Genomic DNA, 18853 nt, shown 5'->3' with positions numbered 1-18853 from the left:
CTCGATCACTATATTAAAATCTCTTTGGACCTATGAATCCAACTATGGGGAACAGCGAGTAATTCCAACATGGAAATTCTTCGACGATTCCAATGAAAAACTCTAAGATCCTTAACAGATGCACCTTGGTATGCTACGAACGAAACAATACATCGCCACCTTAAAATACCCATTGTTAAAGAAGAAATATCCAAATTCGGTAACAGATATAACGTAAGAATTAACAACCGCCAAAACCCATTAGTTGGCAGATTAAAAAGACATTACCCTGTAGATTTAAACATTAGATTTAAACATTAGATAATCACTCGTTATTCACGTTGTAGTACCACGCTAGAATAATTTACTTATAATTCTCAATGAGAATTGATCGTAAAAATTCTACCAATTAAAAAAAAAAGATCACGAGTGTTCTATAACAAATGGCACAATTTACAGTCCTATACAGTCTATTTGCCAACTTACAGTCTGTTTGCAACGTTGCAAAGAAATATGCGAATCGTAAAAGTATTAGGTAGTATTAGGTAGTAAAAGGTAGACGAGTACTAATCCCTTAACCTACAATTACGGGTATAATCCGTAGTCGATGATCGGACCAAACGTAAATATTACGGTCATAGCCCGTAATCGATGATCGGGCCAAACATAATATATAATATAATATGTAATAGCTTGTTTACGTTTTCGGGCCAAAATTCTCGAACGTAAATCGTAGGTTAAGGGGTTAATCAAAGATTGATGTTCGTATGACAGCATGTAGAGACGTTTTTTAAACGATATGTTTAGTCGTTATCGAATACATTGACAAATTCTACTATATATACAGGGTGGTTGGTAACTGGTGGTACAGGCGGAAAGGGGGTGATTCTATGCGAAAAAAGAAGTCGAAAATATAGAATAAAAATTGTTCGTTTAAGGCTTTGTTTTCGAGAAAATAGACTTTGAACTTTCGTTCGGTACGCGTGCGGTACGTTATAACGGATCTCACTGTAGATCGTTGTCTCGATGGAAAAATTAAAAAAACAAAAAATTTGTATTCTATATCTTCGACTTCAAGTTAGTAACTTGCTAAATAAATGGAAAAGATGACTAGCTTAATTTTTTTTTTTTAATTTTTTCATCGAGATAACGATCTACAGTGAGGTCCGTTATAACGAGACGCGATAAAGTGCACGCGTACCGAACAAAAATTCAAAGTCGATTTTCTCGAAAACAAAGCCTCGAACGAAAAATTGTTATTCTATATTTTCGACCTATTTTTTCGCGTAGAATCACCTCCTTTCCGCCTGTACCACCAGTTACCAACCACCCCGTATATACGATTTATTATAAAGTAAATTATCTGTAAGCGAATCTTTCATTCGTATTGACCGGTTTTGCGGGTCATGAAAGCGACGTTCCCTGTTAAAAGATTCAACGCTATTTGAATCTTTTCCTTCTGATAGATGTCTCGTCAGATAGGAGTTACTTTGGTTGCGCGTAACTCGATACCTAGATTACTAGAGGGTAGCAAAAGGAAGAAGAGGAAAAAATGTAGACCTGAAGCAGAGCAGGGTCACGACCGTTGTATTTGCTCAATTTACAGTTGCGTAATTTCATAATGAAGGGCCAACGTTTCTGCTTCCCTTTTTCCCTTGTACGATCGATTTTTCTATGCCTAAAAATGTTACAATAGGCGACTTGGCCTTTTGAGAATCTGCGAACGAACGAGCCCTCACAAAGCGCGAGTCTCGTTTCGATAGAAGTACACAAGGTGTCGTGTTTCTCGGTTGTTTTTACGTATAAGGAACACAAAACAAATCAATAAGGGTAGTTTTCCCAAAACAATCAGCTTCTACGGTAACACGGCATTGTGCAAACACAATCACCGATCAATCGTACGACTAACAAAAGCTATGTTAAACATCGATTCTCTGTCACGTCGTGTCGTTCAAACGTTCAACGACCTTGTATCTTCTACGTACAATATTATTTGCATAGTCATCGCAATATGTCGTAACGATAACGAATAATTTTTCTCTCATAAGCCGAGGGAAAAGAAATTTCAAAAGAAGAAGAAGATACACGAAAATACGAATTTATAGTTATTCGATTTTGTTAACGTAAAGTTCGTCTTTTCGTTTCGTTTCGTTTCAAACTTTAACGTTTTTTTACGTGCACGTGTTGTTTTCTTTTCGGGGAAGGTTTCAGTTACACACGGATTAGCTGCGAGTTATGCTTACATAGACGGATAAGGATTTGTTTTCGATATATAACGAATCCTTGTGTTTGCCTCAATTAGGTGGGGTCCATTTGATACAGCGCTTTGTATTCGAACCTAAAATAACACTTGCAGCTCGTCCAATCTTTTTTCTAAGCCTTCTTTGAATTTTTCGGACGATCGCATCGTAATGACTTTGTTCTTCAGAGAAAGTTCTACCAAACGAATTTCCAAGCCGACGTTTCGAGCGTCCCATAGATACACCGTGTAGTTCTCGTGTTTTTCGATATATCATATGTACAAGTACGCGAATATCTTCTTACGTTCAAATATATTATTTATAATAAACATATATTTACCGAATGTCCAGCCGGACAAATTGTAAAGTACAAATTAAATTAAAAAAAAATAAACATCCAATACGTACAGACGACAACGAGAATCGTGCGAATTCCTTTGTATTAAACAATTTGCGTAAGTTATTTGGTTAAACTGTCGATAAGTAACGTCGTAAATCGATATTTTTACCACGCGTAATTTATTCGCTGATTTCGTTCAATTAGCGAAAGCCGACGAAATAAAGTAAATTGCGCGTGTATTGCGATCGTATACGTACACGTATAAGGCAACGCGCGTATAAGAAGAGAGCAAATATACACAAACTTGCTAATTTCTATAGACACGGTGATTTATGAAACAGCGAACTACGATATAAACGTGTTCCTTGGATCGTGAACAAGATCTATGGAAGTCGTGGAAATTTTTCCATCGGCATATAACGTAAGTAATAGAACTAAGTTTCGCGTAGATATTTCTATACGTTGAAATATAGCGTGAACATGAAAAATCGTGTAACGTGAAAATGTTAACGCTGGTCGCGTTAATAACGGCGATCAGCACGTTTCGCCGAGAGCGTAGGAACATTACAGCGCGTCTTAAGACATGCATAATGGCGGGTCACCGTAACTAAAAGGGCTAATCATGACAAATGCAGCCGTTACTGCCTCTTCAGGGGTCTGGGGAGACTTCAAAAGCATCTCGTAGGCTGCTGTACGAGCATCTTCGTTCTCAGGATAGGTCACCTTCGAAAATTCTCGCGGTGTTCCATCATTTTTATCTGTTGCTTCTTTCGCTCCACCAACACCGTCCAGCCGTGAACGAGTCAAGCTTTTGCCAGCCGTGCCATTGTTTCTTGAAAATCTTTGACTGTCTTCGTTTCTGAGTATTTCGTGACCAGAGTGCAACAGATGACGATGACGAACATGCTGCGAGTCTATTTGTTCAACTGCCCTTTCAACTTCCATCGGCAACCGTGAGGACGAAACGCGTTCTTTGCAAGTTTGCAAAACACCGCATTAATTAACGACGTGCCAACCCGCTGAATAATTTATCCGGTTAAATTTAACGTATGCCTGTACAATTTACACAGGGTGTCTCCTTAATCGCGCTACACCCACAAACAGGGTGGCTCTTCGTCGAAGTATCGAATAAAGCTTTTCTCTACACGATACAATGACGAATTTCATCTCGATCTTATCTTCTTCCGTGTCTCGTGCTCTCCACTTTCTAACGTCCTCGTTTCGAACGTACCATGGAGCGTTTACTGCTGTTCTAAGAATTTTAGCTTGCATTGTCTCTAGTTTGCTTATGTGGCTCATCGCCGCTGCTTCCCTAGTCTACCAGAAAAGTATCTTCTTAAATCGGTTCAACCGTTTCATTTAACCCCTTCTGCTGATCTTTTTCTTTCCTTTGTTTACCTGACCGGCTGTGATCACTTAACGTCACATCCTACGAGTATTCTATTCTTTGCGATACTTTTGTCTCTTCGTCTTATCCTTCGTTTCATTCCGGGTTTGCGCACGTAATCTGTTTGCACATGTTGTAAAGATCATGGGTTCGACGAAACAGTTAGAAATGTGTGCGCGACGCAAATTTCTATTCTTGCGAAGCTAATCGAAGAAACGGAACCTAAGCAGAGATTTACTTCGTGCGCCAAATATTGCAACGAGTAATATAATTAGCATATTTTCGTGAAATCGTATCGTTAAATTTGCCATAAACGTATTATGGTCGCGAGTAACGGAGGATAGCTCGTGAAATTGGATTTTCGATCGCGCGTTTCTTGGCTATTAACACCGCTATTAACGTATCACACGTGTAAAATATAATGGCAATTACATATAAAGATTTCCGTTTTATTTCCTTCGCGTGGTGCTCGTTTTAACGATTCGTGTTCTTTCAGCACCGAGCCATTAAACTCAAAACAAATTCGTCATACATTCGCAACGATTTACCGCGGTGACTGACAACTGGCTACGAAACGGGTATCGTTTAATTAGTATAACGAAACGAAAAGAATCGAACGAAACGATGTTAACGGTTAGCAAAGCGTGTCCGAAGCGAAGATAAATTGAACGAGACGAGAAAATATTTCTTATTGATCACGTTTTGACAGATGTAGCGAGTACGTTGGAGTAAAAAAGCAATTTATTAATTAGCGAGCCTGCCTGTCCGCTGTCAGAATATACTTCTTAACGACTCGATAATTATACATTTAATGCCATCGAGCCGCTACAGCTGCTCCGCCATGCTATGGCTGACAAGCTCGTTTGAAAAAGCCTTTCGTCGGACAGCTACATCCTCTTCTTTTCACTACCACTACTGTCTGCGTCTTCGCCGGTTATTTGTACTTAACCGTTTGTCGAAATTCAGCTGTGTTGTTCTACACTCGTCTACAAAGTATCGACAGCAAAATTTCACTTGTTCGAATGATCGGCCAACGTGTTTCAATCGTTCGTATCTTTTTTATTTTTCGTACGATTCTTGTAGATAGATAGATAGATAGACAGATAGATAGATAGATAGATAGATTCTTATAGATAGACTCTATGGAAAAATGGTTGTACAAATTTTTTTTATTTAATATTTCACATTCGCAATTTGTCCAATTTGGACATTTGGTAGAATTCTTTAGCTGTTTGATTATCATGTGGGTCGCTACCTCCAGCGGGGTACCATCTTCGTGTTTGTTGGGTTGTATGCTTTGTGATTGCACGAATGGCGCTTGAAAATAAATGAAAGTAAATCCAGTCGTATGACCTCCACGCTGCAAAAACAATCCTGTCCACAGGTGACCGTAAATAATATTCCAATTCCAGACAAAGACTCTGGTTGGATATCTGGCCACGATTCTGGACAGAAGAACGACATGGAAACGACACATCGTAGATAAGTCCAAACAATTTAAATCAAAATTAAAAAAAATTCTACCGGCTCGTTGGCAGACGTTGTAACTTGAGCGTGCAGAGTAAAATAATGCTACATAAGACGATATTAAAACCTGTTTGGGTCCAACTATGGGCAACAGCGAGTAATTCCAACATGGAAATTCTTCGACGATACCAATGAAAATTCTAAGATCCTTAATGGACGCACCTTGGTATGTTACCGACGAAACGATACATCGTCACCTTAAGATACCCATTGTTAAAGAAGGAATATCCAAATTCGGTAACAGATATAACGTAAGAGTTAACAACCACCAAAACCCGTTAATCACTCGATTACTTGACACGATGGATCAGATCCGCGGGCTAAAAGGACATTACCCTTTAGATTTAAGCGTTAGATTCAACAGGAATCAAACATACGATATAATCGCCTATTATAATCGTATTAGAATCGATTGTAAAATTCATCCAAATAAACAAAAGAAAAAAAGGATTCTTATAGATGTATCGGGGTGTCATTACCATCTAATGACAAAATCCCCAATCCCTAACATACCATTTTATTGCGAATATGTACCTAAAACTGTATTCTTGGACTCAATAAACTTTAAATCTCCTTACAAAAAAAAAAAAAAAACAAAATCCCCAATCACGTAGTTTCCAACCGAATGTTTCGCTTCCTACGATTTTACAAAAGCGTATTATAATCGTATTGGAATCGATTGTAAAATTCATCCAAATAAACAAAAAAAAAAAAAAGGATTCTTATAGATGTATCGGAGTGTCATTACCATCTAATGACAAAATCCCCAATCCCTAACATACCATTACAAAAATTCACCGTTTATTGCGAATATGTACCTAAAACTGTATTCTTGGACTCAATAAACTTTGAATCTCCTTAAAAAAAAAAAAAAAAGCAAAATCCCCAATCACGTAGTTTCCAACCCAATATTTCGCTTCCTACGATTTTACAAAAGCACGTTTTACGAATAAATAAATTATCGATCGGTGCTGACACTTTCCGCTTGCAATGAAAATGCCGGATAGACGATTGCTACGAACGAAGTAAGAAACAAGCGTATTTGTAAATAAAGCGAATAAACGTAAGGGAATTTGTTAAGCGACAGCTCGTCGATGCGACTGTTAGCCTTTTTGCTCAGCTTTTTCAGAAGATTAGGAGGCGAGGAAACACGCTGTCGTTTATAGTAAATAATGTACAATACGTGAGTTATGCGTTACATCTTCTAATAAAATTCTTCTAATGAGGAAAAAATAATTTTTGAAAAATTCAAGCCGAACGAGATAACGAGAGAAGGAGTGCCGGAGCTTTTGAAATTTTACATGTAAAATAAAATACGCGCAACTCCAAATTACTCCAAATTATATATAGTAAAATAGTCCATTTTCTGCACAGTGTAATACCTTTTCTCTAATTTCATACCGTTTAGAGAATTTTTAAAGAGCGTCCCTTTTTTGTTTTTCGAATCGATCGATTCGGATTTAGACAAAAGATTTTACAATTCTATCGGTTGCCATCGTTCGATATTCGTCCAGTCTCTATTTAGATCTCGTTATAGCGTCGAAGAATCGGTAAGATAGAAGAATTAAAAAGACGTACAACTTAAAAAATAAACATAGAGAACGAAAAAAATGAAATAACAAGGAGCGTTGCATTTTCAGTTCTTAAGAAAATTCCCTCGGTCGTAATCTTAATTGCTCGCATGGAAATTCGAAATTTTCGATCGGTAAGAAGCCTCTTCTTCGTTCCTCGAGGGCTTCCTCCAACCAAATTGCGTTATCGCTAATTTCCCTTTTATTTCGAGTCAAGGGATCTCTTTCGTTTCGTACGTCTCGCGAATTACGATCCTCGGTGTGTACAAGCTACGATAAATATAAATCGCCGTGTATTAGATAGCCCGAAAAGTTTCCCTCGTTTTATAAGGAAATAATGGATGCACAACCATATTTATATTATTTTATCGAATTACGTACGATCCATTTTGTTCCATCAAACTAAAGATCATGTTTGTACAAAGATGACTGCGTTACTGTAAAACACGTGTCTCTAAAGGAAAGATACTTTCCGGACGACCTAATACAAGAATTTTTTTTTTTTTATTTAATTTAAATTTTACAATCTGTCCAGTAGAACATTTGGTAAAATATTATACCTTAGTGGTATAATAATATAACACGTTCCCAGCGGGGTTCCATCTTCCAAGTTGTTTATTTTATTTCTATTGCGAGGTCTGCGCGATGCTTCTTCTTCAGTCTTCTTTCTATTATGGTTTCGTACAAGAATTGAAAACGTAGAAACGAGAACATCCGACATGTCGAAGACGCGTAACGTCGCACGCATCGTCGTAACATAGAACATCCTTAGGAACTCTGCTATTTCGTTAATAGTCGAACTTGTGAAATTTCCGCAAGTTGTAACGAATAACGCGCGATCGTTCGATAACAGCTTGCATGGAAACTAGAAAAATTCGATTGGTAAGAAGCCATGCCCTCTTCGTCCCTCGAGGGCTTCGGTCCCGTTGTGTAACTCTATAACCCTGCATATCTGCACATTTGTATCGAGCTGCAGGGTTTCAGGTCACGGCCTCCTTTGTTGCTCGATGATGTTGTTTCGTTTCATTATTGGCCGCAAGGTTGTACGTACACAGACGCTTCGCTGTATCACGATTAATGCCGGAGGGTAGTTTTCCGACGGCATATGGTCGAGTATCGTGTTACAAGACGTTTGTCATCATCAGTGTGGCCATTGTTCTTGAAAATCTCTGGGTGCTACCGAGTAAAAGTGAATTCTTGAAAAATTTCTCTTTCATTTGGCCGCTTTCCTTTCTTCGAATAATTTCTTAAATCGTTTTTTCACGAGTTTTCGTCTTCCAACGTTATTCCTACTTCGTTGGTTGCTACGACAAGTGGCAGTGTTTCATTTTTGGTTATCTCGGCTCTTCGCGTTAAGGCCGATGGTCGTTAGGTAAAAATCGAGTTTTAAGCTTAACACGTTCGTCGCACGTATCTGTGTGACGGGTATACTTCCGTGGGGGCCCCGTCACCCAAATATGGATGACGCTCTTCTTGATCGAGTTAATTAAATATAGGATATTATATAGAGGATATACGACATAAAAGTATTAAAAACACGTTATACCGTATTTTTTATTCGTTTATATTCTGGACAAAATATTACATTATGCCATATCGTATGGTAATCGTTAGAGTTTCGTTATTTCACAGACATCAAGGGATAGTGTAGCTCTAATCTCGCATCGTAAAATAAATAAGCGACGAAACACGTGTTTTAGGTATAATAACGGACAGCGTTAAAGAGAAACAAGTATATAAAAACAGCTATTTAAACGAAAGATATCAGGTTCAGCCACTCGTAGGAAACTGTAAACTCGAGGAATTCGAAACTACGAAGCTACACGTTGTCACGTAACGTAATATAATTACAGTTTTGTACGATCTACGCTCGTCAGAAAGGAAGAAATCGTATTAGAATTCTGCATGTAAAGTATCGTTTGCATCTTGAACGGGCGAGTAGAGCGTTAACGGAGCTAAATATATAAAATATTTATTCCGAGTATATCGTAAAAGTTAGTATCGGCTAATGACGCAACTACGTAGCGCGTAATTCTTTCGTATTAAAATTAAAAACGTTTACGCTTCGATTATAAAATATTTCGAATAATCTCGTTTCTGGGATTACGATCCGTCGCAACCGATGTTTCGTCCGTCTCGGCCCTCGATTACAATTATTTTCTCATCGCATCGGCTACTAATTATGTTAATTATCGAAAATCAAAATCGACGGACGAAACCGTGTTTCGACGGTACTTTGCGTCGCGCGTAATTAAAAAAAAAAAAAAAATCTGCGTTTCGTTTTTCCGTCGCTTTATCGTTAGCACGACTGTCGCCTCTAACTTTTATAATTTCAACGGGGAAAAAAATTTCACGGAAATCATTTCAGTTGGCAACTTTCATAAATCAATCCGCGCAAAAGCTGAAGGGCTCTTCGACTACCCCGTACGTGTAACCTTATCCGCGGTTATTCCAGAATCAAATGTCGATCATTACGTATAATCAAACGGGTGGTTGGTTCGGCAATTGAAGTTTTTTGTCCAAAAATTTAGCCTCCGCTCTGTAGAACGTAATTCAGGTGTACGGATCACCCGGTACAACCGTTGCACCGATTTTTCGACGAAATTACCGATTTTTTCCCCCTCGTTTAAGTTCAATTTTCAGATCCATTGATGTCGAAGGTCGGACCGTTTTTCGATAATAAATTTCCGAAGGGTTTCCTCCAATTTTCATCTACCTGACTTTACGTTCGCTAAAGTCCACCTTTTACCCTAACGTCGATCGAGAAATTGATCTTTTTCAATGCGTTTGTCAAATACACCGTTTTTCGACTGAATAATTTCAACAAACTATACAGTTGCTCGGTGATCTGAATTTGCGTTCAACCGATATGATCATCGATCCGATCCAATTACGAAAGGCGTGAAACGTTTAAACAGTGAACAGTCTATCTATCTAAGTAGGAATGTTATATTATAAGTTGACAAAAAAAAAACAGTATGATAAACACAATATCGTTGCACTCTCACAAAATCGAATATAATATCGAGTTTCGCGTATTCGTTTCTCACTAATTCTACGTCACAACAACACGACGAACTTATCTCGACCACGATAAATTCAACTCTGACAGCACTTTCCCTTAACGAACCTTGGTGACGCTCACAACACTCCTTGACAACACTAACATATCTTGACAATGTTTATAAACAATCACCCCTCACGCCACGTCCTTCTCTGACGTCACACCATCCCACATTTATATCTATATACAGGATGGTTGGTAACTGGTGGTACAAGCGGAAAGGGGGTGATTCTAGGCGAAAAAAGAAGTCGAAAATATAGAATAAAAATTGTTCGTTCGAGGCTTTGTTTTCGAGAAAATCGACTTTGAATCTTCGCTCGGTACGCGTGCACTTTATCGCGTCTCGTTATAACGGATCTCATTCTAGATCGTTGTCTCGATGGAAAAATTAAAAAAAAAATAAAATAAAATGTTTATTCTATATTTTCGACTTTTTTGTTCGCGTAGAATCACCACCTTCCGCTTGTACCATCAGTTACCAACCACCCTGTAAATAGCAGTGCGTTAGAATGGCGAGAATTTTTATGTACAAGTAACCTTGCTGTTTTAGATAAGTTAAATTATGTGAAAATACAAGTTCTTCAGCTTGGAAAAAGTTAACTGGAAATCCGTCGATCGATGCGCCCCTTGGGATTCTTAAATCCATATTATACATTTTGAATATCTGGAAAAACGACGAAAGGGAAGAGGGCTGGCGTACACGAACAAGCTTCCAACAGTCTGTTTGACTTTTCAAGAAGATGGAGAACCATGGCTCGATGCAACTGCAAGCGAACGCGTGGCACGAACGAAGATCAATACATCACTCTCGATCATTGCCAGGCTCGATCCTTTCAAACGTCCGCGCCTTTTCTCGCGCTAGAATTCGTTACAAGGGCAAACCGACAAGCACACGGTCTAGGAGGTTGGACTTTTCCGCCCTGAATTATCTGTCCTTCGAGAAAACCGAGTTATCCCGAGGGAAGATTTGCCATGGATCCAATACCGATGAATTCTCTTCGATATTCTTTGAGATTTCTCGCTGCACGTACGTTCGATTCTTTCTCCCTTAGACGCGAATAATTGTCGGTTGCTTACTGTCGGTTAGCCAAATTAATCTTCACAAATATTCGTAGCGAAGAGTACAATTTTTGTATATTCGTCGTCGTTATGGTAGACGACGATAGGAACACGTTGCACGGTTTATCGTAACGTAGACGAATTCTCGGAGAGAAGATTAATTTTCCTCTCGATCATATGAAGACGATAACAATATGGATACCCAAAAAAAGCTCCGCTCCCCAGAGGCTTAAACCCAAAAACCGCATCATACAACAAAAAATGTAAAGCGCCGACGCATAATACAGCATGGCTACGTCGTACCGCGGCGTATCGGTACCTTTGCCTAACATACCATTACAAAAATTCATGTTTATTGTGAATAATGTACTTAAAATCTGTATTTTCTGGACTCAATAAACTCCTTTGTAAAAAAAAAAAAAAAAAAAAAAACAATATGGATACCTACACAGTCGTGAAAGTAACGAGAATCCATACGTTTGTCTTCGCTTCGATCCGACTGATAGGAAACCAAGTATTTCGGTAAAACCGGTCAGATTCGTTACCTGGTTTTCAGGGCTATATTTCGAAAGAAATTCGTACCGGAACGATGCTGTCGTAGCGTTTTTCAGCTCCTACATCTTTCCTAATATAGAAAGCGTCTATGAATCGTACAACGATATGAGAGAGACGTAACAGATCCATCAATCACGGCGACGTTATTGCGATAGACAATAGCAGCGAGGTTGTTTTGGCATTGCACCGTAGGCGGGTTCCGGAAGCGAATGGACACCAGCGAATCGGAGGTGTGTCCAATCTCGTCCGTACACGGTGTCCCGTGGGTTAACCCATTATATTTAACAAGTATCTGTGCGTATAACCCTCTGCACGCTTTTCTGTTCGTTTTGATAAAGGAATCACGAAACTTGATGGATCAGCTCCTCGGTCTCTCGAACGTCACTGGCCAGGATTCAGGTTACAATACGAATATTCATCGGATAGACAAGTAGCAGAATCGAAGAAACGCGTAGTTTTCTGTCTGTTTGGTTTTGTCACGGAATTTAGTTACCATCTTTCTGAAACGAAACGTTCGTAGAATACAAATCGTCGAGGTTGAGGTTGACCGATCGAAGAACGCGTGGATAAATTTGTAATTGAAAAGTATAAAGGTATAAGTATAATGCACAAGTGTAAGTTTATGCTGATCCAGATCCTTGTTCTCTTAGTGTTATTAGACAATGGAATAATAAGAAGCACGTTCATGTAGTCACAGCAAAAGGACATTACCAAAATAGTTAACTCTACAGCTTTGGTTAGAGGCTACTGGGAACACAAATAGAAATCTGTTGTAGTTCCTCCCACTTGTAAAATCGTGGAAATTAAGATATACATTTTTTCCCGATTACTTACAATTTATTAACAATGAATCGAATATACAGGTATTAATTGGACAGAAAACGATGTTTGTTTCACTGAAACTAAATGCGATACTCGTGTCTATCTCAAATAACTTTACAGTTATTTGGCAACTCTCGTCACAACGAATCTAACACTCTCTCTCTCACTAGCAACTCTAACAACTCTTTTTTTTTATATTAACGTGGAGGAAATCCGCACGGACACCAGGTCGCTTCTGGGGAAAAGCGGCGTGGTACTGCCGGACAACTCTAACAACTCTACGACACTGACAACTCGATCAACTCTAACGACTCTATTCTTCGACGACTCGATTAGCTCTCTCAACTCTACTCTTCGATGTCTCGATCGACTCTATCAGATTTCTATTGTATTAGTTCCTCTGTTCCTAGACCTTGCAACCCAAAACATAATGTAAATTCAAGGGTACAACAATATGCACCTCTCCTTATTTAGAATATTTCTGCGTAATATCTGTATCGTAATAAAGATGTAGAGCTTTTCTTGAGGTAATTACTTCAACGGAAATAATCGTTTAAAATTCGACGAAATTTATTCGCAAAAATTATTCCCCAAGGTATTTTATAGGAATGGAATTCAAGCTGGATCGATGACGATTTATAAACCCTGCGTCGATGGTATATTTGTATATTACAAGGAGGTAGGAAGTTGAAGAACGTTATATAGCGGAGAGAAGGGAGAATGACGAATCGTTGTTGTGGGTGTAAATGTTGCTTCGAGAATCGTCAGGACGAGATGGAAGAAAGAAAAGAGAACGAATACAACCGAGACGAGCGGAGCTATGATTAAGTTCCAGTTAGGTAGCGGGTACCATCGAGCAGAGTTTGACAGGTGGTTATTGCGCGACAAACGAAGGGCTGCTTTAAGAACCAAAACAATTACAGTTCCCGATGCAACCGGACGGTTAGGATGAAGACGATCAAATTCTTGCCTGACACGATTCCGACATGAAACCGACTTCTTAAGAAATTGTAATTAGAGGCAAAGCTTTCGCTGTGTCATCGCAGCTATATCTTCTAAGTTTATCTTCCTTCTTCGGTTGAAACTCGAAAGATAAGAAATATAAATACAAAACGAAGTATCTCCGATAAAATCAAAGTAATCTTTTTCCATCTAATTAATTGTAAATCGAATAGGAAAAAATTGTCTGGTTATCGCGTTACAAAGCGAAAAGAACACCTCCAAAACGCACCGTATTTTCCTTATATGTTTCAATTTATTTCAAAAACCGAAGGTCTAAGAAAAAATTTGAGCTCGCGACAGAGCGGACGTTTCTGGCAAGAAGAGCACGCAAGAAGATTACAAAATCGCGTTCTGTTCTTAGAATAAAAGCGAAATACTTTGGCAAGGCGCGTGGCGGCGGCGGTCGCACTGTTACTCAATGTTGGCAAGTAATAATCGCGCGCGTTTTGCGTTCGTACGCGCCAAGCGGTAGGCAGGCGGCTACGTATCGTCGTCGAAGGTCACTGCCATCGCCGCCAGTCTCGCCAAGGCGTTTCGCTTTTATCCTAGAAATAGAACGCCACTTTGTAGTTTCCCTGATGCTTTCCTTGGCACAAACGTCCGCCCTGTCGCCCGCTACGAATCAGATTTTTCCACGGATCTTCGGTTTTTCAAATAAATTGAGAAATACGAGGAAAGAATGGCGCGTCTTCCAGGTGTGGCTTTCACTTTCATCGTCGTCTCGACATATTTGTACGTTTATAACGTGATAACAGTCGTTTCACTCGGTAGAGTACACAGGATCTTTTCCATAACTCGACAGCTGCTACCGTGGAAGCGTAAATCGTCTGCAAAAATTGAAAAATCTACGAGAACCGAGTATCGAAGGTTGCGAAACTCCGATCGTACAGGTAGATTGGGAGACGATGACGAAAAGGTGGCCAAGGAGCGAGATTCGACGAAACTTTTATTCGTGTTTGACAAGGCCGGAGATATCCGTTGGTATAATCCCGCGGGATGACAATATTTTTAATTCCAGGCAAGATGTAACAGGATCAGCGAGAGCGAAGGTAATGTTATACCGAACTTACCGCTAATCTGCCTTAAGTTTCTTAACGATGTAGAACGAAACAGGGTTAACTTTTAATCTCCTTAAGTTTTAGGCTTGAGAAGACGAACCGTTTTGTTTCCTCCTCGAATTCGCGGGTAATACGTAATCCTCTTAGAGACGTCAGGTATCAAGGAGCACCTACAGCGGTAGGACACGTCGACGATCCTTTTTACCGGAAACAAATATTTTATTTCACAAGGTCCGTTCCAATAGCGTTCGTCGATTCGCGACGCGACTGTTACAGCCATCGAATCTTAGGATAATCGAATTCAACGAACGAGAAAACCGAACTTTCGCCTACGTTAAGCTATCCGCTCGATATCGGTTCGTAGCTTCGTTTTATAAAATCCTAACCCAAACCAAGCACGATCCGACATACACTGCCCTCGTAAGTCCACAAGTATTAGGCGATCAAATGGAACTTGGATGGAAATATATTTTCTATTTATACGCATAAGCGCGTCTCTATCCGTATATTCTGCGCATTTCTCGCACATATCGAATTTATTTAGGAATTAGCTCGGTTGGTTATCGTCGCTTACTAAATTTCGTCATCGTGGACTACGAACTAGAATGCCACTGCTCTGTTCTTGTCACATTTCTTGCCACCTTGTCGATGGAATATGCGTGCACCAAATACAGCATCTACAGAGATTTTTCAATTGCCTTCTTGCAACAGAGTCGACCGCGCGTGGAACTCGTCGTACCGGTCCGTTTCGTATCAGATCCGCTGAAATATGAGAGCCTTTGATCGGAGACCTAATAGGTGTCCGCGACAAATAGGTTCGAGCGATTGCGGCACATATTATACAAACAAAAAGCGACGATCGAAGGAGAAGGCTGGATAAAGAAGAGGTGTAGCAGATATAACAGCAGGAAGACGGTGCCGCCGGTATACAGGATAATCGATCGTCATTAGCACCCTACGGACGTGTCCGTATAGGTCCAAAGGCGCGGCAGCCAGCGTCGTTTGGCCGGCCAAAGGATCGAGCTTGCTTTCGTCGGATGAAAAGAACTGCACTCGTGGCTTTTCCGTGTCAAGAAAACATTAATATAAAACGCGCGGCTGACAAAATGAAGGAGACCCGTTCGACCACCCGGGCGCGTAACAAACGTCGAAATTAATAGCGCGCACTTATCAAACTTGACAACTTATTATAAAATGGTTGCTCGATGAAACTGTCCACGGAGCTATTATTTTTCCACCGATTATCCATCTCGAACCGCGAGTTAACGCGTACTCGAGCTTTCCAAGTTCGTGTCCCCTCGAATCTTCCTCTTTCGTACGAAATCGCGTTTAAAGCGTGGCGAACGCGTATTTTTCTTTTATTATTTAATTTCTACTTTGCAATTTGTCCAGCTGCACGTTCGCTAAATTTTTCGAGCTTTATCGCTAAATAACACGTGTAAATGACAGTTTGTCTATTTTATTTCTTTAGCGAGGCGAGTGCGGTGTCGTTAAGACGAAAACTCCTGAGGAGACTCCTGAGGAGAAAACTGAGGAGGAGACGATAAACCATAGAGTGAAATTGGAGAAATTTTTGTGTTTGATTTTATTTCGTTACCGCAACGCGATAGAACGTTGTAACGTATTATCTCCATTCTTTACTTATGTTTCAGTAGCGCGTACAACGATATTCCATTAACTCGTTTCGGTAGCTTTGGCTTAGTTTTCGAATTGGAAGTTAAACGGTACTCCGGGCAAATAAAAACGACCGCAGCGTGACGAGAGTAACGCAGGAAACGAAAAGGGAAACGGAGAACGGATACGCGTGTCAGGATAATGAGACTAGACTGTTTCGAGGTAGTTTACTTGTTAAAATACGTGTCAGCAAAGAACCGAGTAGCATGGCCGCGTTTCCTGCACACATCTATTCAATTTCTAAGCATAAAATGGCGACTATCCTCAATCGAAACGTAATCATGACGGGCAAACGGAATGACTTAATTCTAGGTTGTCTTTCTGTCTGTCTGTCTGTCTGAAATAAGGACAGGGTAACACTCCCTCTCTCGCTACGTTCTTCAGCAACGTGCTTTTGTTCGTTAAGACAAACAAAGAGAACCACTTTCCTCGCCTCTTCTTCGTTTCTATAATCCGCGCGAAAACCTTCGCTTAACAAACATACGTTACAGAGATCACTTGCTCGTCTTTTACGCTAATGGGGTTCTGCTTTGGGGGAAATTATCGATCGATTCTTTCGCAATTCCATCGATGCCAACGTACTCGCTTCCTTTAACGGTGTCTACGCGATTAAGGGGGTGTCCTGAATTAGAATGTTCTAAAACGGCGTCTTTTTGTGATTTTTTTTTTTTTTAGGAGGTAAAGAAAGAAACGAAGTTATCGAATTTTGAGGTGTGGTTTTATATATATTTAACGAATACAACAAAATTTTTTTTTAAGTAAAGAAAGAAGTTATAACAGATTTCTAAGCCTATTTCGTGGGCTGCGGTTTTCAGTCGGCGTGAAAAATCCACCTCGTAATTCTTGACCGAAACGGAGAAACCAAAAGAGGATTAAATTGTTGTATATTTTTCTTCTCGATGAACTAAAAAAGTTCGTCAAAAAGTTTATTCAAATAATCGTTACAGCACCTTAAAGTTTATTGTCTTTTTAAAAAACACATTTTTTCTTTAAACTCGCCAAAATTTTTAATTTCACATTATTCCCTGCCATTTTTTTAGTTCATCGAGAAGAAAAATATATAATAATTTAATGCTTATTTGGTTTTTCGCTTAAGTCAAGAATTACGAGGTGGATCTTTCACGCCGATCGAAAACCGCAACTCGCGAAATAGGCTTAGAAATCCGTTATAATTATCTTTTTTACTTTAAACAAAATTTCGTTGTATTCGTTAAATATATATAAAACCGTACCTCAAAATTCGATAACTTCGTTTCTTTCTTTTCCTTCTAAAAAAAATCACAAAAAGACGCCGTTTTAGAACATTCTAATTCAGCACCTAATCCCGTTAAGTACGTAATTCCATACAGCAGCGTATTATCGTCTCCTAATCGAACATATTTGGCCGTTTATTCGTGATACATTATAATCGAATAAATAACAATTAAAAAGGAACGACGAATCGTTTCGTCCGTATTTGTCAGAAAGTTTCTGTCGAAGAGAATTTCAAGGACATTTTCATATATAACGTTTGCGAAGAGGTGGACGTGCGAATGGAAAAATAAGAAACAAAAGGGAGAAGGTAGGTAGAGATTTGTCGCGCTGTCTCGTAAACTATTTCGATCTCAATGGTTTGTTTTCGTTCAACGGAAAAATAAAAAAAACGCATCCTATGACTATTTTCGATCGACAAAAGGGAGTCGTAGAATCGTTATTGAGGAAGACACAGTTTACGGCGTCTAGAAAGGTACGTAGTTACGATATTATATTATCCAGCACGTTGCTCGCATTGTCGCACTGTGTTTTATGGGACAGTTCGCAGCTTACGAGATTCATCGTCGGTCTCGATTACTTCCACTTCCTTGACCGCATTTAATATTTGTTTCTACCCGCTGTCTGATTCTACCTGCCCTTCCAACAAACGTCATTTTCAAGCAGAGGAACGAAAGGGTGTCGATCTCGTGAGAGAACGTCGCAGGAAGTAACGAAAACGTTCTTTAACTTTTCCTATCTATTTTATATTTTATATTTTAACTCGTCGAGTCTCCATTATCAATCCAATATTATTGGAATTAATCGATATTAATCTGATCTGTTTTTAAAACACATATTGACTTGGCAACTAAGTGATTGCGGGTTTTGTCGATACAATCCAATGATAAAATCCGCGATCACTTAGTCGCCAATCCAATATATCGAGCTCGTCAAACGAGATTCAAGATATGTAAATTTTATAGGAGATTTTTTTTTACCTATGGTCCAAAGCGGTGTTTCGTACAAAACACGTTACGAGACGCAGATAAGAATAGGTAGAGGGGTAAAAATGACGGTGATCTTTGATTTCCGGTATAAAGAGATAAAGCACAAAATTCACGAGATAAGAACGCAAACATCGAAGGAGGAAAAGGACATGTGTTGCTCGTCCCGGCACTCAACAGTAGCATGCGTTTGCATGCACAGCGAATGTAATTGAAAACGATGTGTGTGCTTTATCGATGTCTTATCTTTCCGCTTTGAAAACACGAACACGGGGGATTTCAGGACGATTATATCGCGTTAGAAGGATTATATCGAATCATCTGGCAAATATTGAGCA

At 39.4% G+C, this 18853-nt stretch overlaps 1 protein-coding gene and 1 long non-coding RNA gene across 2 annotated transcripts in view; one reads left to right on the top strand and one right to left on the bottom strand.

Annotated features, from left to right (window-relative positions):
* The window catches only part of LOC126867489 (putative methyltransferase-like protein 7A), a 115787-nt gene that overhangs the window by 20905 nt on the left and 76029 nt on the right, over positions 1–18853 (bottom strand). The window lies entirely within an intron of this gene.
* Positions 14104–15815, top strand: LOC126867501 (uncharacterized). The gene is made up of 3 exons (XR_007690323.1): positions 14104–14241; positions 14318–14595; positions 14683–15815. It is a non-coding gene; the product is annotated as an uncharacterized LOC126867501 (long non-coding RNA).

The sequence above is a fragment of the Bombus huntii genome, chromosome 7, assembly GCF_024542735.1.
Source record: "Bombus huntii isolate Logan2020A chromosome 7, iyBomHunt1.1, whole genome shotgun sequence".
Lineage (NCBI taxonomy): Eukaryota > Metazoa > Arthropoda > Insecta > Hymenoptera > Apidae > Bombus > Bombus huntii.
Note: the sequence above shows the minus strand (reverse complement) of the source record. Positions and strands in the feature narration are given on the sequence as shown.